Source organism: Elephas maximus, chromosome 14 (genome assembly GCF_024166365.1).
Source record: "Elephas maximus indicus isolate mEleMax1 chromosome 14, mEleMax1 primary haplotype, whole genome shotgun sequence".
Lineage (NCBI taxonomy): Eukaryota > Metazoa > Chordata > Mammalia > Proboscidea > Elephantidae > Elephas > Elephas maximus.
In genome coordinates this window covers 66,985,229-67,010,400 of record NC_064832.1, presented here as the reverse complement: position 1 = coordinate 67,010,400, position 25,172 = coordinate 66,985,229, and the positions used below count along the sequence as shown (strand labels likewise).

The following is a 25,172-nucleotide window of genomic DNA, read 5'->3' as shown; positions in this document are numbered from 1 at the left end:
GACCCCATGTGTTGCAGAGTAGAACTGCTCCACTGGCTATTCAAGGCTGTGAGCTTTCTGAAATAGATTGCCAGGTCCCATCTTCTGAGGTGCCTCTAGGTGAGTTCAAACCACCAAACTTCCAGCTAGTAGTCAAGTGCTTAACTTCTTGCACAAACCAGGGACCAGGTAAAACAAGTTAATAGACTATGGATGATGTAAAAATTTGTCATTTCCAATATTATTCTGTGCAATGTTAAATTATAAGGATTAAATTTTCTTTGACAAATAAATTTATAATAATTAAATTATAATTTATATCTTGACATGTAATCCTTCTTTCACCTTACCACCTGTAAGTTCTTAGAATCCCGTACTGAATATATGCCAAATAGATGTACTCTTTTTAGGAAGTCAACTGCATAATACTGCATCACCAATATCAAAGCATCTACTATAGAGCCTTAATCACTCTTACAGAGCTAAATTAACAAGGAGAAACCACAGCTTTGTGCCCTGGTTTAAAGCTATAAAGGATATAGGAATCTCCGATGAAAATCTAGTACTTGTATTACCACACGAGCATACATACATAGAATACACAGTCAAAATTCTCTGGAGTAATTTCACATAATGTTTAGTGTAGAATTAATGACTTTATGCATTATGTGATTCTGGATTCAGCAATCTTGCCTCTGATTCCAAGGTGAAGGAAGGTTGCCAGAGAAATTGCAGAAGATGAGAAGTTCTTTGAAAATTGATTGTGAAGGATCTCAAGACCCAGCCTTCTTTAAATTCAATAGGGAAGCTCCCTCCCCTCCTCCCACTTTCCCAATTTATTCCAAAGCGTATGGAACCTCTTAATCATTAATATTACTCTTAGTATAATTAAATTTGGTGTGACTGGTTGACTGTCACAGCCAATATGTAACTACAATTACCAAAAAAGAAAACCACAAGATATAGTTCTAGATGAAAACAAACCTTGTTTCCAGTTTATTGCTTTGACTCTCGTAAGACTTGGTGCATTAGCTATAATCAGCAATTATAAAATAATAATTACGCTAGTTTCTAAATGTCATAAGTTTAATCTGTATCTCATCTTATTAGCTATCATATTATTGACTGCTTTTTCCATGGGTGTTTTGGCATAAGTAAACAAATAAATAAAAGGAGTTATTTAGGAAAATGAGCTAACATGCCTTCCTGTAAAATCTGAGATAGTTTATATGCTGTGGTTTCTTCCAGGTCAGGCATCATTCAGTGTAATTATTCATAATATGTATAACAAGAGCTCCACTTGTTATATTCCACCAACAATCTGAGCCATATTCTATTACAAAATAAAGTTTTAAATTATAGATTATTTCCAGTTATTAATAGGGAAACAGAATGTAAGCACTACCCTTTCCCTTGTTACTATAATAGTCCCTCCTAATACAACTGCCTAGTGCAGCAAGAGCTTTGTCTAAGCAGACTGTCATTTATGTGGGAGGTTTCTTCCCCCCTCCCCTCTTTCCTTGACTACTGTTGTTTGATGGATGCTGTCTGAGAGAGGATGTGGTGTTTGCTTGATGTGTGGTGGGTAAAGAAAACACTGCAGTCTCAAATAGATGACAGAAATTCTTTCCCGATGAAGAAGTGAACATTAGACATGAACTCTCTGAATATAGTTGTAGCAGATACAGTCCATAATCATCTAAGCAATACCTTGATTTCTCTTTGACAAAACCGGTCCATTACTCACCAATGAGAGATAATCCCTAGGTAAGAACAAATCCTAATTTCGTGTGCATATCTGCTGCCACTGAAATTCAAACCTCAGGGAATGTTTGCCTCTCTCATGTACATTGAATCTGCAACTGAAAAATAAAATGCAAGTATAGTTAGCCATGTCTGAGAGGCACGACTGGAACGTCATGTCGCCCAGGTGGGAAGGCAGGCAAGCCTGCCTGGGGAAAACCATGGATTTAATCAGTAAAGAATTCTGGCTTTAATGTTTTTACCCTAAAATTAAGAATCATAAGACAAAATATGCAAAGTTTAGAGTCAAAATTCTCTGGAGTAATTTTACATAATGTTTGGTGTAGAATTAATGACTTTATGCGTTACGTGATTCTGGGTTCAACAATCTTGCCTCTGATTCCAAGGTGAAGGAAGATTGCCGGAGAAATTGCAGAAGATGAGAAGTTCTTTGAAAATTAATTGTGAAGGATCTCAAGACCCAGCCTTCTTTAAATTCAATAGGGAAGCTCCCTCCCCTCTTTCCACTTCCCCAGTTTATTCCAAAGTATATGCAACCTCTTAATCATTAAGTTGTAGCTAAATTTGTAAAACCAGAAAACCAAACCCACTGCTCTTGAGTCAATTCCGACTCATAGCGACCCTACGTGACAGAGTAGAACTACCCCATAGGGTTTCTAATGAGTGGCTGGTGGACTCAAACTGCCAACTTTGATTAGCAGCCAAGCTTTCCACTACACTACCAGGGCTCCAATCCGCTAAAAGGAAATAATAGTAATATGTTTAACTTTGAATCATATTTTGTGTAGGACAGGAGATGATAAAGAACATTGAAAAAGGCAGGTAAGCACTCATGCGCTCACACAGGCATAATTGTGTAGGAAAGAAATGGAGACCAGTGTTGGTGGTAGGCAAAAAACTGGTATCTCTGTTCTTCACTAACCTGGGATCCTCATTCATCAGATAAAATGGAAAGTAAGGTTGATATACTCAATACCCAAGAAAAACGAATGAGGTCAATAATATTTAGAAAATCATTTTCCTTTCCTTTTTTTTTTTTTGCAACAATGGAAAAAATACTGAAGCTTTCTTTTTAAATTAATTTTTCAGCTTTAGGTTTTTTCTTTACATTTTTTTCCAGATTCCAAGGTTCAACCGAAATCATATACAGTTCCTAATTTAAAATTTACCTTGTTTAGTTTTTCCTTTAAATAAAATGCTGATAATCCAGACACTTCCTTGAGTTGTTATTAATCTTCTTATTTTATTCTTTTCCATAATTTTCAGTTTCTTTCTTTCAGGGCTCTTAAAAGTTGTACATTCTTTGCCTTGTGGAGAATTCGTACGTAGAAATGGCCATAAATGGCATACCTCTGAAATTATCTTTAAACTGCTCAATGTCAGTTACAATCAGAGCCAAAAAACACTAGCTGCTCATGTCCTGTAAATGTTTTAAGATTTTCATAACCATATTGCTTAGAATCTAGTTCAAGAATTTTTAGAGAACCTTGTTTTTATATCATATTACCCTACCTTTGAGATATGATCTAGGGGTATGATCTTTAATTTTTATTTCTTCAAGAATCCTAAGGCATTTAGTAAATATCAGACCTCTTCTTTTTTTTTTTTTTTAATTTTTTTGTGCTTGAGGTGAAAGTTTACAGTGCAAATTTGTTTCTCATTCAAAAATTTATACACAAATTGTTTTGTGACATTGGTTGTAATACCTACAATGTGTTAGCACTCTCCCCCTTTCCCTTTACACTCTGGGTTCCCCGCATCCATTTGTCCAGTTTTCTTGTCCCTTCCTGCCTTCTCATCTTTACTTTTGGGCAGGTATTGCCCATGTGGTCTCCTTTACTTGATTGAACTAAGAAGCATATATCAGGCCTCTTTATTTTTTATAACTAAATTTTCTCCTTCCATTTTTACATAGTCAATGCTTTTATAACTTTAATTTTTCATCACTTTAAAAAATGTACAACTTCTTAATAACTCCTATTCCAATTGTTTCTAATTTTTTAATTTTGACAATAATTACTTTTGAGAAATCAGTGTATTTCATTGCTTTCTCATCTACGATGTGTATGAATTAGATCAAATACAATTAATCTTGTTTTGAGAATTTTCACAATACCTTTTGACATACCCAGTCACACTCCGGTACAAAACCAGTCTTCAAAATTACTCCTTCTACTGCTACATCCTTGCTAGCACCTTCCAGACTCAAGGATTACAATTGTATCAGAGGTGGCTCCAGGGACATTGCTAGAATTCTTGGCAAGCAAAATTATAGACACATAGGAACTTAGAGCAAGAAAAGATTATCTGCACCAAATCCCTCAGAATAGACTGAGCTCTAAGTGGTGAAGGACTTGTCTAAGGTCTAGGCTCTAGTTCATAGGAATAAGAACCAGGGAATTGGGTAATCTTCCTTGCTCTGTTTTAAGCTGAAGACTGACAAATTAGTTGATGATATTGTACTCCAGTCCCTTTACCTTAAAATGACAGTTTCGTTCCTCTTAGGGAAGATGTGTCTAATAAGACAACTTTAAAACAACTTCATTTACTTAGAGGAAAAAAGTAATTGACTATGTGCCAATGTAAACAGTACAAAAAAAAAGCTACACTTTCTTTGCAGAGTTTTGCTAATCTTTATCTAATTATACATATTTTTGAGCCTGAGTTTCCTCTTTAGAAAAAAATATCTGATTAGTCTTCCTCTGGCCTTTACAGGCTATAAAAATAACTCATTTAAATGCATAATAACACAAGCTAAGCATGTGTGAACTTCTATTCAATTTTGTCAGACTCGTCTATAAGAATGTCCGTATCAATTAAATTTATTTTCAAATGACCTTCTCCAGAAGTTAAAAAAAATATGAGTGTATATGTATATGTATATGTGTATGTGTATGTGTATATGTATGTATATGTATATGTATACATGCAGTCATATACACAGAGAGAGACTATTCAATTTGATCTAAAAATGTGAGAAAATATGTTTTAAATGTGAAATATTTTAACTGATACTCATGGTCTTAGGATGGGTTCTCTAGTAAAGCGTATAAATATAGAGAGAGAGAGATTTATATCAAGGAAATGGCTCACACAGCTGTGGAGGCTGCAATGTTTCAAGTCTGTGAGTCCGGAAAAAGGCTTCTCCTGATTCATGTAGCCACAGGTGTGGGAGAATCCCAGGTTGGCAGGCCAGAGAGCAGGGCTGTTGCTCACAGGCTGTGAAGGTCAATGAATCCCAAGATTGGCAGGCAAGACCACAGGCAAGCTGCTAGCTCGAGTTCCAAGAACGGGAGATCAGATGAACAGCAGCCAGCTGTAGAATCTAGAACAAGCAAAAGCCCTGGCAAGTTGAGAGCAAGAACATGGTGGCGAAGGGCAGAGAGATGAAAGCTAAGGGGGGTGATAAGCCACCACAGGCCCCAACCCCACCAGTACTGACTCACAATAAATCCCATATGAGGGTGATCACATATCAAATCTCAACAGGGAAGTGATCACAACATTATACAGCTGCCAATACACTGAGAATCATGGCACAGCCAAGGTGACACGCAATCTTAACTATCACACCCATATATGCTACATGTTTTATACATAAATATGATAATTATACCATTACTGGTGGTTACCATTATTTTGCTAGTTTCATTTTGCAAAGACAATAAAAAACTTAAGGACAAATGATGAGTCAAAAAATTCAATCAAAAAATGTGAGTTGCATTATTGTGAGAAAATTAGTTGTTGGATATCCTCAACTGCAATGATTTTCAGCCACCCTTCATTTCAGCAACTGACTCCCCAAGCCATTCTCTGCCCAAGCATGACCTATAAAATCATGAAGTACAAACTGTACTCTGACTGCAACAGCCTATCCTTCTAGCTTCCCACTTTTTCACTCCTAATACCGTACTCTGTAACCCATACCCATTGCCATTAGGCTCACTGAAACCTTCAATCCGTGAATCACTCAGTTTTCTTCTCACTTTAGTCTGTCTCTTCTGACATCTCCAGGTTTCCACAGATAGGTCCAATCAATAGGAATCTTGTGTATCTGCCAGGTGACCATTTGTATTCTGTGCCAGCAGCAAATAAAGATGGAACCTATGAGCCATCTCTTCTAAAAACCTCTTACTATTATCCTTAACTGTTACCCTGCTTGCTGCTTTATCTCCATCTGCACCGGCCTTGCAAAACTCTAAACCTGAATGGGTAGAACTATCTCATGTCTCCATTCTAACACCTATTCCACAAACACTGCTGAGGAAATCACACAAGTTTAATTTGGTTTCACCACAGATTCATGCTGCCCGTGTTTCCTTTCAAGTCCCTCTCCCATTTCCTTCAATTTGAAACATTCACTTCCTTCTTCAAATTTCATAAGTGTTATCACTCTTTTTGAGCTTCAACAAATGAGTTTGCCTCCTGCTTCACTGTGAAAATTCAAGGCTTCAGAAAAGAGCTCTGCAATTTCCTCTGCTTTCCCCATCACATTTAAGGGAGCAAACTTTTCCATTCATTCCTGTTTCCTATGGGACATTTTTCCATCATTTATTGCCTCTTTCTCCTGTAGACTAATGTTTAAAAAATCGTGATTATATCCTGCCTAAATGAGAGTCTTTCCATTAATAAAATAAACAAAACCGTTAACCCTCCGTCAACTTTCAGCAACTATCCTATTTCCTTTCCTTCTTAGCCAGATTCCACAGAAGACATAGACTTGATCTCTTCACTTCCTCATTACATATTCATGACACCCTCCACTGTGACCTGACGTCCAAATCACCATTCTACTCACCAGGAGTCAGCAAATATTTTCTGTAAAGACCCAAAAACCCACCGCTGTCGAGTCGATTCCAACTCATAGTGACCCTATAGGACAGAGTAGAACTGCCCCATAGAGTTTTCAAGGACCACCTGGTGGATTCGAACTGCTGACCTTTCGGTTAGCAGCGGTAACACTTAACCACAGCGCCACCAGGGTTTCCTTTCTGTAAAGGGCAAGGTAGTAAATATTTTAGATTTTTTGGCCCATATGATCTCTATTCCAAGCACTCAACTCTGCCGCCATCGTAACATGAAAACAGTCATATACAATACATAAACAAATGTTTTTCAATAAAGCATTTTTTCTAGATGATAAAATTTGAATTTCATATAATTTTTATATAATGTTCTTACTTTTTTTTTTAAAACCTTTTAAAAATATATATTTTTTTAATTGTTAGCTTACCGTCATATAAAGCCTTTGGGAAGTGTTTTCTAACCCCTGTATTGAACTCTTTCTTTCCAGGGTTACCGTGATCTCCATATTACACACAAATCAATAAATATTTCTACTATCATTATGTCACTTGACTTTTATCTAGAATGGTCCCGTATACCACGCCCCTCTTGAAACTCTTCTCTTCCCTATATTTAATGACACTACTCTGCCCTACGGGAAGCCTGAGTGGAGCAAGCAGTTTGTGATTGGCTGCTAACCTAAAGGTTGACAGTCTGAACCTGCCCAGCAGCTCTGCAGAAGAAAGGGCTGGCAAACAGCTTCCATAAAGATTCCAGCCAAGAAAACCCTATGAAACAGTTCTACTTTGTAACACATGGTATCACCAATTCAGTAGAAGCTAACGACAAAAACAACTCTGCCCTATGTTTTCTTTTCCTCCTGTCTGAACTCATATTCTCTGTTTTCTTCCTGGAATCCTCTACTCCAGCTGCCCTTTAAATGTCAATGTTCTCCTGGGTCATACCTAAATTCCCTTCTTTTCATGCTATGCCCTCTTTTAGTGGGTGACCTCATCCACATTGATGGCATCAGGATACATACACACATACACGGTACATATTGATTTCTCTCAGATTTACAGCCACATCTTTGATCCTTGATTTCTGTTCTGAGCTCTAGATGATACAACTGGATATGTTTAAATATTCCAAAAATATTTGTATGTAACTATTCCAAAACTGAAATTAACATCTATGCACAAAGCCTTTTTCATCAATGAATGACACACCTGTTCATTCATTTGCTCAGACTATAAAAGCAACCCACAAATTGTCCTAGATACTCCCATTTTCTTCCATTTAATCTGTTACTCTTTCTCTTTCACACACACACACACAATCACCAGTGCTGTTGAGTTTATCTCCTTAAAATCTCCCATATCTATTTACTCTTCTCGCTGACACTGCCTTAGTTCAAGACTTGGTTAGTTCTTTCCTAGATTACTCTGCTATTCTACTGTGCTGGTTATTCTTAATTTACCATTATCCCTCTACCTCCAGGTACATTCTCCACGTCTCTGCCTTTCTCAATGTCCCAGGAGACTAAGGTCTTCTTAGTACAATTTGCAGATATCTTTCCCTGTGGTTTTCCACTGATTTCAGTTTCTGGTGACAAACCTAGGGTGTTAACAGTTCTCTACTGTCTTAAGTCCCTGAGTGTTTTACAATCCTTTGTTGATTCCCGTAACCCTGCCCACACCCCTGCCAATAATGCTTCCATTAAACTCTTCTCAGTGCCTTGTGTTTTCTGCCAAGACAGTAAAATACAAGATAACTAATATCCCTAATTCCAGTCTGTCCCTATTCATTCCATAGTATCACTAGACTAATACATTTTAGTCACAAACTTGATTATAGTTCCTCAATGACCTCCAGCATGTTTCAAGTTAAAGTCTATATCCCTTAGCTTAACTCACAAAGCCCTTCATGATTTGATCATATCTATTGGTACCTTCTACATCAATTTTCCCTCCCATATATGGAAAATTATTGGCTATTTCTCAAACAAATCATGATATTCATTCCTCCTTGCCTTTGCTTTTTTTTTTTTTTTTCTTCTCTTCATAGAATTCTTTACTCTCCATGAAGTTAATTAACTCCTACTTCTTTAAAAGTCAGCTCAAATACTCCTTTTAGGATCTTCCAATCTCACATAGATGCCTGCCAATGTATATATACCTATGATATTTTTACCAGACCTTAAAGACACAGTTATTTTTTGCCTCAATTTTTTTATTGATATCATGTGTTTTCATTAATGGAAGCATGCTGAATCATTGAGTGTTGTTGAATTATGGGTAGGTAATATGGACTTTTTTTTTGCCCCCCCCAAAAATCCTACCCTGTGAGTCCTGAGGGACATATGTTGTCCCACTAATTCTACCTCAGACACCCCTTGGAGTCCAGAGAAACACACTGTGTCCCAAGAAAAATTTTCAAAATTTCTCTTTCTCCTACCAAAAATGCACACACCTCGTACAACACCCTGTAGAAACAGTAATTCACAGCATGCGCCTGTTTTTTCTGTTTCAGTCAGTCAGTCATAAAGGCCTCTGCCTTGCAGCAGCACGCACTTTCAGCAGGAAAGCAGCAATAGGTGGTAAAATGAGTGGGCAACCATATATCCCAAAGGTCACAAAAGGGTTTTAATAGCATATATGGATTAATATTATTCTCTTCCTTAATGTGACACATGTTGAAGGCAGGTGTCTTAGTCATCTAGAGCTGCTATTACAGGAATATCACAAGTGGATGACTTTAACAAAGGGAAATTTATCTCCTCTCAGTAAAGTAGGATAAAAGTCCAGATTCAGGGGGTCAGCTCCAGGGGAAGGCTTTCCCTCTCTGTTGGCCTTCTCATCAATCTTCCCCTGGACTAGGAGGCTCTCTGCACAGAGACCCTGGGTCTAAAGGATGTGCTCTGCTCCCTGCATTGCTCTCTTGGTGGTATGAGGTCCCCCTATCTCTCTGCTTACTTCTCTTTTACATCTCAAGAGATTGCTTCAAGACACAATCCAGTCTTGTAGATTGAGTCCTGCCTCACTAACACATCTGTGGCCCATCCTCCCTTACTAACATCATAGAGGCAGGATTTACAACACACAGGAAAATCATACAATACTAGGAATCATGGCCTAACCAAATGGGTGCACACATTTTGAGGGGGGACATAATTCAAGCCATGATAGCTGGGAACACAACTTATTTTACTTCATAGATCCTAGCCACAAATTTGAGAGCCTTTGACTGGCACATTCCTTTCCTCCTGCTCTCTTTGTTGTTGTTGTTGTTAGTTGCCACTGAGTCGGCTTCAACTCATGGGAACCCCACGTATATAACAGAGCAAAATGTTGCCCAGTATCACTCCGTCTTCATGATCCTTGGTATGTTTGAGTCCATTACTATGACAATTATGTCAATCCATCACATTGAGGGTTTTCCTTGTTTTGCTCACCCTCCAATTTACAAACATGATGTCCTTCTCCAGTCATCAGTCCCTCCTGATAACACTTTCAAGGTAAAAAATTCAAAGTCTAGAACAATATTCTCTGATCTATGGTTTTTACTGCCTAATTTTTGGAACTAAATCAGCAGGCCTCTCTTTCTAGTCTATCTTAGTCTGAAAGCTCTGCTGAAACCTGTCCTCCATGGATGGCCCTGCTGGTATTTGAAATACGGATGGCATAGATTCCAGCATCATAGCATTTCACAAGCCATCATAGCATGACAAACTGAAATAAGAGTTTGAAGCAGCCAATTTCTCTCTCTATTCTGATAACTGTTAGAAATGCTCCTAAGTATACCAGAACTCTAATCCAGGGCTTTGCAACTTCAGTATTACTCCGTATAGTGGTAAAATGGCCACTAGCTATTCTTTCCAGACCAGAGACTAAACAACAATAGTAAAAAGGCCTGCATGGAGGGCACATTCGAAGTGGCCACTCCCTCTCCTGCAATAGATCGTCCTCCTCCAAGGCACAAGGCTGAGAAGAGGAGTCTAAGAGGAACAATAGGGTATCACAACAGAGCCGAACAGGCTGAATACGCACTGGAAACAGATTTTCCTGTCCCCAGCCTTGGGAATTTTATACAGTGTTTGTTTGTCTTTAAGAGTCTAGAGAGCCAAGTTCTTTGGAGAGGAAGAAAACATGATGTACTCAGTAAGACATGGATTCAATCACTCCTGGCATCATCCTGGTCTTTCCCTACACTCCTATACTTAAGAAAGTGGGAGAGAGAAAGAGAGAGAGTCACTAGAAATGTGGTATTATCTTCTCCTGAATGGTCAGTCTAATTGTTAAAATGCACCACTTTCTATCACAACAGCATTTTTCCTTGAGTTACATCAAAATGTTTTCCCACCTCAGGTAGTAGAGATGGGTGCCAGAGGTAGTGCAGGGACTCTAACCAAAGGCCACTTTCATTCAGTCACCTACCTTTAAAGCGCCTCACACTCTCAAATCACGCACATGGTTTTGGTTTGTAAATCACCATGGTAATGAGCACTACATAAATAACTCATAGCATTCAATGAAAAAAAAAACTGAACAATGAAAATGAATAATGAGGAAGTAAGGGCTTTGTGCACTCATACCAATAAACTGCTCAAAATAAATACACTCATGCTTTCTTGAACCTATGGGTGTAGGTCCTCTTTGCCTTGAGAAAATAAGGACAAAATAAGTAATAGAGAGGAAAATAGATTTACTGATTCAAATATAGCTTAAAAAAAAAAAAAAAAGTCCTGAAGAGTAATAGAAAATAAGAGCCACTCACAAAGTCACTGTGTGCCCCTTCAAGATAAACAAGCTACATGAAAAACAAAGATTAAGAAGTATATATATACATATTTTAAAGAAAAAAAAAATTGCCAACAGGTTAGAGTTAAAAATAAAACTAAAGAGGAGATAAAAATGTAAAATAAACAGTTAATAATCTTTTATAAGTTCAGCCATGACGGTGTTAATGTAGGAAAAGTCTGTCTTTGAATATTTTTGACACAACCTAATAAAGAACAAACAGGAGTTTTCGCACAGCACCTTAAAAGCCTATCTTATCCTTGGGGTTTCTGCAGCCAATGAAAGTTTGTCATGATGATGTAATGCTCCTGAGTTGTGTTTCAGCTCCGGGTATGTGGTCACCGGGTAACATGCCTGAGAGATAGGTAAGTTTCTGGATCAAATCTTTCTTTCCAGTCTGCTCCCCTGCTTAAACTAATTGCATCAGAAAGATCATTTGTTTCTAGTCTATTTTAGTAACTCTGAACATTTTTTTTTAAATGTGGGCTAAGGTTATTACAGAATTGTAAAGACAGCTGGTAAACAAAATGATGAGATCTTAGAGTCAATTTTCTTCTGTTATTAGCATGAAAGCTCTTACTCCCCAGCAATTTATCATCACCTCAGAGGAAAAGACCGGCAAACAGTGTGATGTTTTATCTGTGAAGGGAGCTGTAGTCATTTAACAAAGAACTTTTACTAGAAAGGTATTTTCGGGGAGATGGAAAACATTTCTTTTGAAAGATTGACGCTGAATTTGACTGATATCATTAAATGAGCCCCCACTAAACTGTGAGCAGTGGAATAAAGTTTCAATGTTCTTTGTAAATAAAGAATACTTAGAGCCTACCCTCACAGAGATTAAAAATTTTAAAACCTAAAAAAAAAAAAAAAAAGAGAGAGAGGCAGCACACTTGTTTTTTATCAAGAATGTTTACTGAAGTAAGAAAAAGAAATTAGATTTTTACAATGAAAAGAAAATTAAAGAAAGAAAGAAAGAAAAGAAAAGCTAAAAGTTTGTTTAGTGACCTTCAGGGTACTAACAGTTACATGAAGTTATGCGGGAAAAAGAAAAGTTAAATATAAATAAATATTCCAGTTTCAGCACATGGTTGTACAGATGCTTTTACATAGAAAAAACATTTTTAAATGTGGAGTCTTTTAAAAACTGGAACTAGGTAAGAAGCACAACCAATGGAAATATAGCTCTTTATTCTCCTTCTATGGTACCCTCTGCAGCTGTACAGATTTTTAGAGAACTATTATTGATATCAGTCAAACTGGGTAGATTCAAGCAACAAGTACTGCAGAAAGCCATTATCCAGATAATTCAAGATTTTTAAGAAAAGTTTTAAAAATTGCTGCTGAAGAAAAGGGCAGGTGTGTGAGGGTGTGGAGGGGTTGGTAATGCATTACTAGCTACGCTGATTGGATTATCCAGATGATTGCTCCTCTTTCCCCGTAACTCTGATTGTGTAGGCCCGGACTCTGTGAAGGGCACCTGAAATAACAGTGTGGAAAAGAATTATCTTCAGCAATGGAGAATGGGCAGAAGATGGGCAATGTTGTTGAAATTCTAACAAGTATTTTTTCTTGTTCTGTAGAAATTGATGACTTATGGGTCCTCTAGAGTGATTTTTTGTATTAAAGACTTCTCTACTTTCTATCTTGAGAACTACTCTTCCTCTGCCCTCAACAAGGTTTATCAATTACACATCACTTTCCACAGCACTTTCATTCACTTAACACTCCTAAGAATTAGGCCATCTCCTTCCCCATCAAACCTCCTGAAAGGTTAATAGGTCCATGAAATTCCCTTCCTCTCCATCCCATTGTTAACTTATTCTTCTCCCTAATTAACACCAATGCCAATGCAATGTCCAATATTTTAGATCATGAAGTAAAACTTATATAAATAAAAATATGTACTAGTCTTCATAATGTGCCCATGATTCATTTTACTTTTTCATCACTATTTTCCATATCATTGCTCTGATGTAATAATTAGTACCGACACTTGGGACTTAATAGACAAAATTCCAGATTTCAATAGCATCCTATGCCTTGTTTTCTGCATCATGAGTTCTAAACAAGAAGATAACACAATTATAAGAGGCACAAAGTCGTGCTCTAAAATTGAGTGATTAAGTGTCTTACTTGAGAATGACTGTTGGAAAGATAAAACATTTCCTAGAAAGGGAAACTGTGTGGATAAAGGTGGGGAACAGTGAGAAAGATGTGAGATGACCTGGTTTCTGATACAGAATTGATTTGACTTTGGGGCCTTGGTCTGCACTGGAAGCCTGTGCTTTTATCACAGGGCTGTGATGCGGTCTCTGTAGCTCATTAGACTTGGGTTCCCAATTATCACAGCACCCAGCTGGATGCAAAAAGTACATTGGTGTGGAGTAAAGGAAGACTCATTAATCAGTCAAGTGGGCCTTCAGAGAGGCCTGGGAGGAATCTGCTTGAGGTTCTGCTTGATCTTTTTGATTCTCACTCTGAGCTGCAACTGTGCAGAAAAATTCAGAAATTTTTAAAACTCAGTTTTATAAGGACAATATTACTTAAAGAAAGACTTCAGGATATGGTCACAGCACTGACAGTGACCAATAACACACCCTTGTGATTCATCCTGAGGACAGATTGGGCCTCAGAAAAGACCTTCCAGGATAGATCTCTGTATTCATAAGATCAGAAGGCTACAGTCCAATTTCAGAAATTCTGAAATCAGGAAGTTATATTTGAAAGACTACCTAGAGAATTTGTAGGTTGAGAGCCTCTGGTAATCCAGAGAATAAATTATTTTGCTGGAAAATGCAATATAGTGCTCACTGTATATGATAAGGGTTCCTGAGTGGTGCAAACAGTTTGAGCTCAGCTGCTAACCAAAAGATGGGCAGTTTGAATCCACTCAGCTGTGCCGTGGAAGAAAGGCCTGGTGATCTACTTCTGTGATGTTGTTGTTGTCAGTTGCCTTCCAGTCGATTCCCACTCATAATGACTCCAGGTATGCAGAGCAGAACTGCTCCACAGGGTTTTCAAGGCTGTGACCCTTCAAAAGCAGACCATCAGGCCTGTCTTCCAAGGTGCTCTGGGTGGATTTGAACTGCCAACCTTTTGGCTAGTAGTCGAGTGCTTAATTATTTGTGCCACCCAGGGACACCCTCTGTAAGATTAAAGCCATTGAAACCCTGTGGAGTGCAGTTCTACCTAAAACACATGGCATCATCATCAGTCAGAATCAACTGAACAGCGTGGTCTTTGTTTCTGTTATTTTTTGGTATTTGATAAAATAGGTAATGGTCTGGGCTCATTTAGTTCTTTTCCTTTTCATTAATACCGTGAGGGGTAAGCATGCTGGTGTCCCTGCCAGAGGAGACAACGGTGGTAGGAAAGGATAAAAAGGTGTTAGCTATGTCTCCCCAACATGACTATTGAGAGGTAATGTACTCCCTAAACAAACAGGGAGTTTGAATGTGGGAGCATATGTGAAGAGGAAGAATAGGTGTTTAAAAGCCATGCTTAGTTACGATTCCACAGTGACAGTCCAATGGGAACCTACCATGTGCCAAACACTAGATGAGATGCTGAGCATACACAAGAGGAGAAGGCATGGTTTCTGTCCTCAAAGAGCTTTTAACTTTCCTGGTACTGTTAAGTCTTAAAGAATAGGATAGGAGTTTGTCAGTTATAAAGAAGCAAATTGTGTGATAAAAGGAGGATCATGCATCTCAAGTTGCCAAGGATGGTCCCAGTTTGTGCCTGTCGTCCTGATATAATTGTCCATAGAAGTTCCTTTCACTTTCACAAGTGTCCTGGCTGCACACTTATGAAGGAAGGGCCATTCATTACAAGGTTTAAAACATGAGTTAATGAAAGGCCATTAGCCTGGGCAAGGAAGAATGAGTCCTTGAACCAAGGCAGTGTTCATGATGATAGAGAATTGCAAACTGAGTCTGCTTCCTCTTCTTTTAGAAACAGCGCCCTCACGACCTTTGGAAGAATATCTCCTCTCCCTTTGCCAGAGATCTCTATGGCTCAGTAAATTAAGGACCATCTCCTTAATTTCTCTAAGCCACAGGGTGGGTATGTGACCAATGGAACAGTCTCTCGTGGTACTTTGACCCTTGAGCAGAAAGATGAGATAAGAGAAAGGGAGGGGGGTGGATATTATAGATCATTCTATTTGTCAGTAATAACAGATTGGCACAAACAATTTCAACAAGAAGTTCCTGCTATGGTGACCCTATAACAGCATGACCATTTTTTTCCCCCCAGAGTGTTCAGAGCACTCTTTTCTTTCATTATTGTAAAAATGTAGGTAACAGGGCATTTGCCAATTCAACATTTTTCACTTGTACAATTCAATGAAAGCAATTACATCAATCATGTTGTGCAACCATCACCAACATATATTGCCACATATCCCATCCCTATACCACCAATGTTTTCTGAGTTGATTTCTTCAAACTTCCTTTTATTCTGGAGTCCCTGGATGGTGAAAATATGTGCTTGAATGCTAACTGAAAGGTTAGAGGTTCGAGTCCGCCCAGAGGCACCGTGAAGAAAGCCTGTTGATCTACTTCCAAAAAATCAGTCACTGAAAATTCTATGGAGCACAGTTCTGCTCTGACACACGTGGGGTCACTATGATTCTATTTTTATTGTCATCTACCAACCTAAACATCATCTACCTACCTTAAATGGCACAAATAAAATGTTCTGATGTCACACTGTGGATGACTATAACTAAAGAAACTTAAAGATAAAATTTGAAAAGTTGTGAACAGTGTATGGAAACACCTTTGGTTACCAAAAAAAACCAAACCCATTGCCGCTGAGTCGACTTCAACTCATAGCGACCCTATAGGACAGAACAGAACTGCCCCACAGAGTTTCCAAGAAGTGCCTGGTAGATTTAAACTGCTGACCCTTTGGTTAGCAGCTGTAGCACTTAACCACTATGCCACCAGGGTTTCCAACATACTGTTACTTAGATGCAAACGGCAAGAACTAAGGCAAAGTGAGCTGATACGCTAGCCAGTGCTTTTCTTTTTTGCTCTGTATCTTAACCATTATTTTTGGAAGTGAACTTCATACCATAATATCCCTCTATCACTTTAATATAGCTCTTAAAATAGTGTTATCGGCTTCTTTGCTTATTTTCCAATCATCATATACAAACCTATGCCCAGAAATGGGGATTGTTTTGTAAAAAGTGAATTGTTGGTATTGGATTTGGAGGTCCTGCTTCTGAAGGTGGATTTCTGTTTCCTTGTCTTTTGTGATGGTTCCAGTACCTCACAGGGGATACAAAAACAAACAGCTAAGATTATTTGTAAACCAAACCAAACATCACGAAAACATCCTCCACAGACAGATCTTTTCTTGGAGGTTATTTGTCAATGAAACTAATTAATGAGAGGGTGGCCAGAACTAAATTTTCATTTTGGCATTGTTCTCCTTTAAACGAGTGGAGGCGTAGGGGGGGATGCCATTGCGTTTATAGCCAGGCTAGAGGGTGCTGAATGGTGATCTAACACCAGCAACACACACACACTTGTTTCCGGTGGGGGGAACAAATGAAAATTGGGGAGGGCCATATTATCCACTGTGATTGGCTGGATTTTGATGCAGCCTACACTCCAACGTCCTGATATATGGTCTGCAGGAAGTCTCCACAGATACACCCTGCTGCAGTTCTTGAAAGGCAGGAACAAATTTAAAGTGGATTTTGTGAAAACAGATGACATCATTCCTGCATAGCCTGAAAAGCTGCAGCCCCAATGGAGCATTTTTCCTATTTTCCCGTCTGCTCTTTATGTGTCTGACTGCAGGGTTTCAGGTTTTTATGCTCTACATTTAACTGGCTAAATCTTGCAAGGAATAACCTTTCATCACTTGCCTCTAAAAATAATAAAATCCAAAAAGAAGATACAGAGGTAGGTAAAAGTTCTTTGAACATCACATTTCGTTTCCATGTGGCTGTTATCTGAAGACATGACAGCGAATGGGAAGAATTCCAGTGATTTGAAGGCAACAATAACAAAACGCTGTTTTGGGGACTCCCATCATGGAAATTATGGCAGTGACTTATTTTGGTTTTGTGGTACAGTGCTCAGTGCTGGTGATCTGGAGGTCAAGGATTTCCATTTAGGGGTTTTTCTGGGTTTTCTCATTGTTAGCTGCAAAAGTAATCAGGGATCGGTTATACTTAAGATAGTCAGCTCAGGGCTGTCTTGAAATGCAGCTTTAGATGTGCTGTTCCTCACTGTAGAATTCTAAAACACAACAATGACCGAAAAGATCTGTGAGTCAGAAAGTTTTCAAAAACACAGCACTGCGAGCTGACTTTCAGAATATGACTTAATACTATGCTAGACACATAGTGATCTTCAGCATACCAGAATCTGATGGAAATTCTCCCTTCAGGAAAACATTCGTTTGATCACTGTCCTAAGCCAAAGGATATCCCAGAAAGTTTCCTATTTGTCAATGTCAGTCCTGTAAGAGCAACTGCCTGGACAAGTAGGGTGGGAAGTGCACCCAGCTCAAAACCTATCTGGTTTTCTAAATCCCACCTGAGCAACCCAGGTCTAATGGTTCATCTTCCTAAGACCAGTTTCCAGAGCTAATTCTGAAAATTACTTTTCTTTGCTGAGCAGATTATTAAAATATGTTCAGTTGAATTTTCTTCAAGATAGTTATCACATGGCAAACAGAAACTGAAACTACACAGATTAGTTTCATGTGAAAAACTATATGAGATGACTTCTGAACTAAGGTATGGATGTGATACCTTACATGCTTCAAACTTCCAGTCATTTATTTAGGAAGCAGAGGCAAGATGACGGTTATCTTTCTCTTTGAATGAACAAGCCCAAGGACAGTGTTAAAGAAAAATGAAGAAACAAGTCCAGGTGTTCACTCCCTCACTTTGGACATTAATTGGATAATTCCCGTTCTTGATCCTTTAGTCAACATAATCCCTTTGACCTTCAAACCTTAGAGGTCATCGTTGAAGACCTCACTCTTTCTCAAGCCGTTGTGTCTACTGTGTGAATGACATATACCAGCGAGAACAATCTCTAAAAAACAGAGATACATTTACTAGTCAAGAAATGTAACTGACTGTTTGGTTAAATAAATGTTTCTTTATCATCAAGGTTTCTAGCTTTTTTTTTTTTTTTTTCATTACCCAATCATTCTAAAAGAAAAATTTTAGAATGATTTTTTTTTTTTAAATAATTGTTTCCCTTCAATTATCTGGGTTTTTTTCCATTAAAAAAAAGAACACCCAGTCACTAAAAGTGATTTCCTCTTGCTGTAATGATTTGTGATGGTTGCAGTACTTCACAGGGGATAATGGAAACATTAAGGATACATTTTACATATGGAAGGCTGTATTTTTCCAGGTTGGAAAAAGGAGAAGTGAGAACCTTTCAGCATTTTCTACCACTTTCTAAATGCCTAGTGACCTTTCTTCCTCTTTCTTATTTTATCTTTTTTCACCTCCCCTGAACTGTTAGCCTTGAAGGAACTCAGCTGGGCTTGGGCCGCAGTGACTGCTTCGGCCCTCCATTGGCCCAAAGTTGCTTCGTTCTTAAAATTAAAAAAAAAAAAAAGTAAAGAATGCTAACTGACAATTTCTTAGCTCAAATTTCTCTGTTTGCATTTGTTGGCTGACATATACATGCTGCAGTTTTTACATAAAAACTGTCTCTGGCATTTCCTCTCAAAAATATGTCTTAGTAGGACTTAAGACTGGGAGACTGAAAAAACGGAGAAGAATTAGGAAAAGTAAAGCAATCTAAGTTCAATTTGATTTTGCTGATGTTATTTAGAAAATAGGGAGCCCTGGTAGCACCATGGTTAAAGCACTTGGCTGCTAACCACAGGGTCCATGGTTCAAACACGCTAGTCACCCTGCAGGAGAAAGATGTTGCAGTCTGATTCTGTAAAGATTTACAGCCTTGGAAACCCTATGGGGCAGTTCAACTCTGTCTTATAGGGTCACTATGTATCGGAATTGACTCAACGGCAATGTTTTTTTCTTTTTTTTCCTTTACTTAGCAAATAGGGAGAAAATTCTTTAATTAATTGAATTTGTCCAAAATTTGGTAGATAAGAACCCCACAATACTGACCAATTCTGTGTATCTACCGATTTATGAAGCAAACAAATAAAAAGGTATTGTAAGGCCCAAATGTTATAAAAGCCCATACATTTGTATATGAGGTTGATGACTAGAAAATCACCACAAAACCGTGCGAGTTCTTCTGCTCAGAACTTTCCAGTGGCTTCTCATCTCTTTCAGAGACAGGCCAATGACCTTACAAAGGCCTCCATTGCTCTTTGCACTCTGCTGCTGCCTGTCTGACCTCAGCTCCTTCCATTTCCTTCTCACTCACTGAATCCCAGCCACATTAACTCTCTGCTGTTTATCAGACAGTCCAAGCACACACTGGCCTCAGGACCTTTGCATAAACTAATCCCTGCCTAGAACAGTGTTCCTCCAGATGGCTACAAGCTAGCTCCTGAGTTTTCTCCAGATCTCTGCTCAAATGCCATCTTAGAGACCTTCCTGACTATATTATGTAGAATAGAAGCCTTCCCCTTTAGTCAACAATGCTTGATACTTCCAGCATTCTCTATCCCAGTTGCCTTCTTTATTTTTTTCCAGAACACGTACCAGCATCTGACATTCTATACATTTACTTGTTGGTTTGTTGTCTGTATCCCCTCACTAGAAGGCAAGTTGATGGAGGTACAGACTTGGCTTTCTTCACTGCTATATTCCCGGTGTCTAAAACAATGCACAGCAGCACACAGAAGGAACCAACAAATATTTGTTGAATAAATAAATGAATGAAGAACAAATGAACTTCTGATTTTTAAATCCTAAACCTCTTTTATATTTCGAAGACCTCTCCATTCTTAACTCCTCAGAGAAAAAAACTCCTATTTAACTTTTTTCTCAAATCTTAAATCCATGAAGTTGCAATTAGAGATATTTAAAAGTAAAATAAGGTCTCTAGGTGGCACAAATGTTTTGCACTCAGCTACTAACCTAAAGGCTGGCAATGTGAACCCACGCAGTGACACTGTGAAAGAAAGTCCTGGCAATCTGCTTCCATTAAGATTACGGCCAAGAAAACCCTATGGAATAATTCTACTCTGTAATATATTGGCTTGCCATGAGTCAAAATGGACTCAACAGCCATGGGGTTTGGGGAAAATACAAATCCACAGGTTTTTTGCAAATTTAAAATTATACATTTATGCTACTAACAATTTCTCAAACTTAGTTCTTCCCTTTTTGTTCCTTAACCATTATACATATTGCTCTTTTTCCCTCTTTCTTTCCTTAAAGACTAAACAGCAATGCTCACTCCTCTTTCCAGTGAACTCCCACAGAATAATTTCCTTGATTGGTTTCAGTCTGTGTTTCATTTGGCTCCAGAGAAGAAAGCTCTCCTTCACCTTCTCTTCATTCTTAAAGTTTTCCCTATTCCCACTCACGTCTCTGGAGCCCTGGTGGCACAGTGGTTGAGAGCCAGTTGCTAACCAAAATGTTGGCAGTTCAAATCTACCAGGCACTCCTTGGAAACCCTATGGGGCAGTTCTACTCCGTCCTATAGGGTCGCAATTAGACTCACGGCAATGGGTTTCTTTTTGTTTTGTTTTTAATTCATGTCTTTGGGGCGCTTTAAACTATGGAGTGTTCGCTCTGATCTCTCTAATTTCTCTGAGCCATGGTCCTACCCTGACCTGCTACATTGTCTTTTCCTTTTTTTCTTCCCTGCTGGCAATGTTGCCCTTTCAGGTTATCCCTACCGCAATCTTTAGAAAAACACAGTGGACTGGAAAGTCCTCATGCAGTTGAATTCTCCTGGAAGCCGTTTGAGCACAGGAGTCCCTGGATTTGATGAGTCCTGTGAAACATGTACTTCAAAACAACGTGGCTTAATCCCTTCCTTAAGAGTAATAAGGTGAGAAGCAGAAATAGTTGAATATAGAGTTAAAAGTTAACCCATTCTTTCTGGGTGTCTGCATTTTTTTTTTCCATGCTTTTTAACTCTTAAGCTTAAAACTTTTCTTGTAAAGCTCTAAGTTTTAAAAAATTTAGGACTTTATACCTTTCCATTCTTTAAAAAAAAAAAAAAAAAACCCAACCCGTTGCATCAATTCAGACTTACAGAGACCCTGTTAAGACAGAGTAGAACTTCCCCATAGGGTTTCCAAGGAGCACCTGGTAGATTTGAACTGCTGACCCTTTGGTTAGCAGCCATAGCTCTTAACCACTGCACCACCAGAGTTTCCATCCTTTGTAACTTCACAAATGACTACTTACTGTTAAAACCTTAGTCCTGTCATTTTGGCCTCTTCTTTTTTTCAGCTCCGAACTCCCACAAGGTCTGAAATCTGTGTATAAGCACTACTGTACCACAAAACTTTCTGCAGTGATGAAAATGTTCTATATTCACACTGTTCAATACAGTAACCACTGCCACACCTGGCTATTGAGCACTTAGAAAGTGGTTAGTGCAACTGAGAAACTTAGTTTTAAATTGTATTTAATTTTATTGATTTAATCTTAAATTTAAGCAGCCACATGGGGCTAGTAGCTACTGTGTTAGACAGCACAGCATATAACCTGTCAGCCTATCAGCTTTCAGACCTACAGTTTCAGAGAGCATCTTTAATAAAGACAAATTCCCCTGACCAAACATGGTTTGTGGACTGTGGTGGCTTGTGTGTTGTTGCAGTGCTGGAAGCACTGTTTCAAATACCAACAGAGTCACCCAAGGGGGACAGGTTTCAGCAGAGCTTCCAGACTAAGACAAACTATGAAGAAAGGCCTGGCGACCTACTTCCAAAAATTAGTCAGTGGAAAGTCTGTGGCTCACAACAGAATAGAGTCCAATATAGTTCTGAAAGATGAGCTTCCTAGGATGGAAGGCACTCAAAACACACAGTGACCACAACCGTGGACTCGAGCATACCAGTGATCATGAAGACCGTGTAAGACTGGGCTGTTCTGTTGTGTGTGAGATCACCATGAATCAGAGCCAACTTGACAGCAACTAACAACAAACACGGAAGAGTAGATGGCACCTTGCCCGTTTTGTAATGCATGTCTATATTCACATCCAAATTCATGTCCGTTTCCTCTTTTGGTCACACAATTCATTATTCCCAATGTGTCTTAAGCAAATTTCTTAGAAAATTATTTGCATGCTTCAAAATGATATTGAGAGCCAATTCTTAGGTTTCCATAAGTGAAAGAGTACATGTTTCTCAATAATGTAATGAAACCAGGATTTCACAGTAACTTTTGGTTTCCGTCTTCTACATTGACTCTGCAGCTGCAACAGTGGAATATTTCTCACTCGTTTCATTCCTCTCGACAACCCCACAGAGTGCTTATAAACCATGATCGTTTTACTGGAAGCATCGGAAGGGGAAGAGAAATGGACACGGGAACCTTGATGACCTGAATTCTAAAATATCACCAATATTTGATTACGTACAATTTAAATTCTCCTATTTTTGTCGATGTATTATTATCACCTGTCATAATATGACATTCATTGGAAGTTTACAGTGTTCTTAGTAACACTGTGAAGAAAATATCAAAATTTAAATTTATTGAAATGAATTCATTCAACTGAAAATATGTTTAAGAGATTATATCAGATTCACTTGATTCTTAAATCTTCTATCTTTATAGTTAGATAAAAGCCCTCTACATTATGGGTCATCCTAAACTTTTATTTTTCCTTTGTCTCTTGGTATTTTTACAAAGGATTCTCTTTTTTATTACTCTCTAGACATCAAGTCTGCACAAAGTTGCTACAATAGTGCCATGCCAGAAAGTAGGATATTAGCCCAGAGCAAGACAATTTCTATCGAAAGCCCAGAAGGCAAAGTACACTTGCCCACAGTTCCACAAGGCCTATAGAGACGCTTTGTGTTTAATTTCCTGCTCTGCACATTACTATTTTTGAGATACTTCCTGACCAAAACAAATTGAAAAGTCTTCAACCATTCTGTCCTGGAAAAGTCACAATACACATTGGCATGTTAAATGTTCTGAGAAATCCTGCTGGTTTTTTTTTTCTTTTTTTTTTAACTCAGTGTTTCTGTGTATTTGGCCTCAAGACATTTTTTTTTTTTTCCCATCTGGCATCTCTTAATACCCCATGGAACTAGTATTCTAAGAAATACACTTTGAAAAATCCTAAGCATTAAGCTAATCCTAGGTATCAATTTCCAATCTTAAAATATTTTGGTGTATTATAAATCTAGATGTATTCAACAGATACGGAAACCCCATAGATCCGACAGAATACCAGCTATGTCTAGGTTTGAGAGGTTTCCAAAAGGTAGACTAACAAACAAACAAAAAACAGTTCCTGTTGAACTGATTCCAACTCTTGGCGGCCCTGTGTGTCAGAGTAAAAATGTGCTCCATAGAGTATTCTGTATGGTTTTTCAGAAGTAGATTGCCAGGCTATTCTCCTGAGATGCCTTTTGGATAGCAGTTGAGAGTGGTAACCTTTGCACCATCCAGGGGTAGATAAGACCCTAAAAAGGCCAATAAATGATTTCTCTGTGCATTCCCAGTCATAGTCCTCATTAAGAATATTCCCAACAGTTTACTGTTGCATTTCCAAGAGGTATCAAGCACATTGGGGACCACAATTGCTCCTGAAGCTACAAATTCGACATTAATTGCAAATGCAACTAGCTACATGGTTATAACCTATATCAGTAGGCTCTTGTAGACAAGATTTTCCTAGTGAAAATACCTGGAGGGCCTGTTACAAACAGCAGTTCCCGGAGCTGGATAACACAGAGCCATTGTCATGATTTGCCCTGGTTTCAGCCTGAGACTACAGGAGTGAGCTCTCCTACATGATTTAGCTCAGGCAATTATTTCTGTAAGGATTGCCTATGAAACTCCTGTGTGGTGAAAATGAAAAGTATCTTTGAAAATCAAAAAGACACCATTAAAACCATTTTCCCTCAGGAACAAGACTGCTTAATGGTTTCTTCAAAAACAAATAATAAGTAAAAATGGAGGAATTTACAAGGTGTCCAGATTTTAGAATTTTGCAGTTCTGAGTTATGTTTTATCTCCCTAATAAGTACTATCTCCAAACCACTTAAAATGTGACTCTCGCTGATCTACTTTATCTGCTTCACAAGTTCTTTTCTAGTAAAGATCTCTATCCATGCTTTTCATCTATATTTAAGAAGTTGAAGCCAGGCAGTGGGAGCAGGTTGCAGGAGATAGTGACCTACAGAAGAGAAACTTCAGAGTCAGAAAGATGTAGGTTCAAGTCCCTCCGCTAACAATTACAAACTATGCAACCATAGGAGGCTGCATCGTTCTGAATGTCAGTTTTCCTGTCTCTGAAATGGGCATAGCATCCATTTCTTTATACTACAAATCACATTCATTCCATTCCTTTATTAAACAAATGTCACTAAGGATCAGGAGATGAGAGAAAGTCCCTGCCACTGAAGAGCTAAAATCATGTTGCAGGGATAGCCATGGGCACAAATAATAATAGCATGCCATGGGAAGTATATTGTAAGAGAGGACAGATCACAGTGGTATGGGAGAATGAGGAGGTAAGCAGCAAACTCTACCTGAGTTTACAGGGAAAGGCTCTGTAAGAAGAGAATTGAGGACCTGTGCCCTGAAGGGCCAGCAGTCTTTGCTGGGTAGGGGAGAGCGGGCAGGGTCTTTCAGCAGAGGTACCAGGAAATTAGGTGTTCAGAAGGTTGGAGAATGCCTGTGGTGGCTTGTAGGGAGTAGAAGGAGGGTGAGAAGAAAAAGAAAAATGTTCA

General features: G+C 38.5%; 1 long non-coding RNA gene across 1 annotated transcript in view; it reads right to left on the bottom strand.

Moving 5' to 3' along the window:
- Window positions 1-1,777: 1,777 nt before the first annotated feature.
- The window catches only part of LOC126058080 (uncharacterized), an 81,849-nt gene continuing 58,454 nt past the window's right edge, over window positions 1,778-25,172 (bottom strand). Inside the window, exon 4 of the long non-coding RNA XR_007513088.1 lies at window positions 1,778-1,841. This is a non-coding gene — a long non-coding RNA (uncharacterized LOC126058080). The remainder of the gene's footprint in view (window positions 1,842-25,172) is intronic.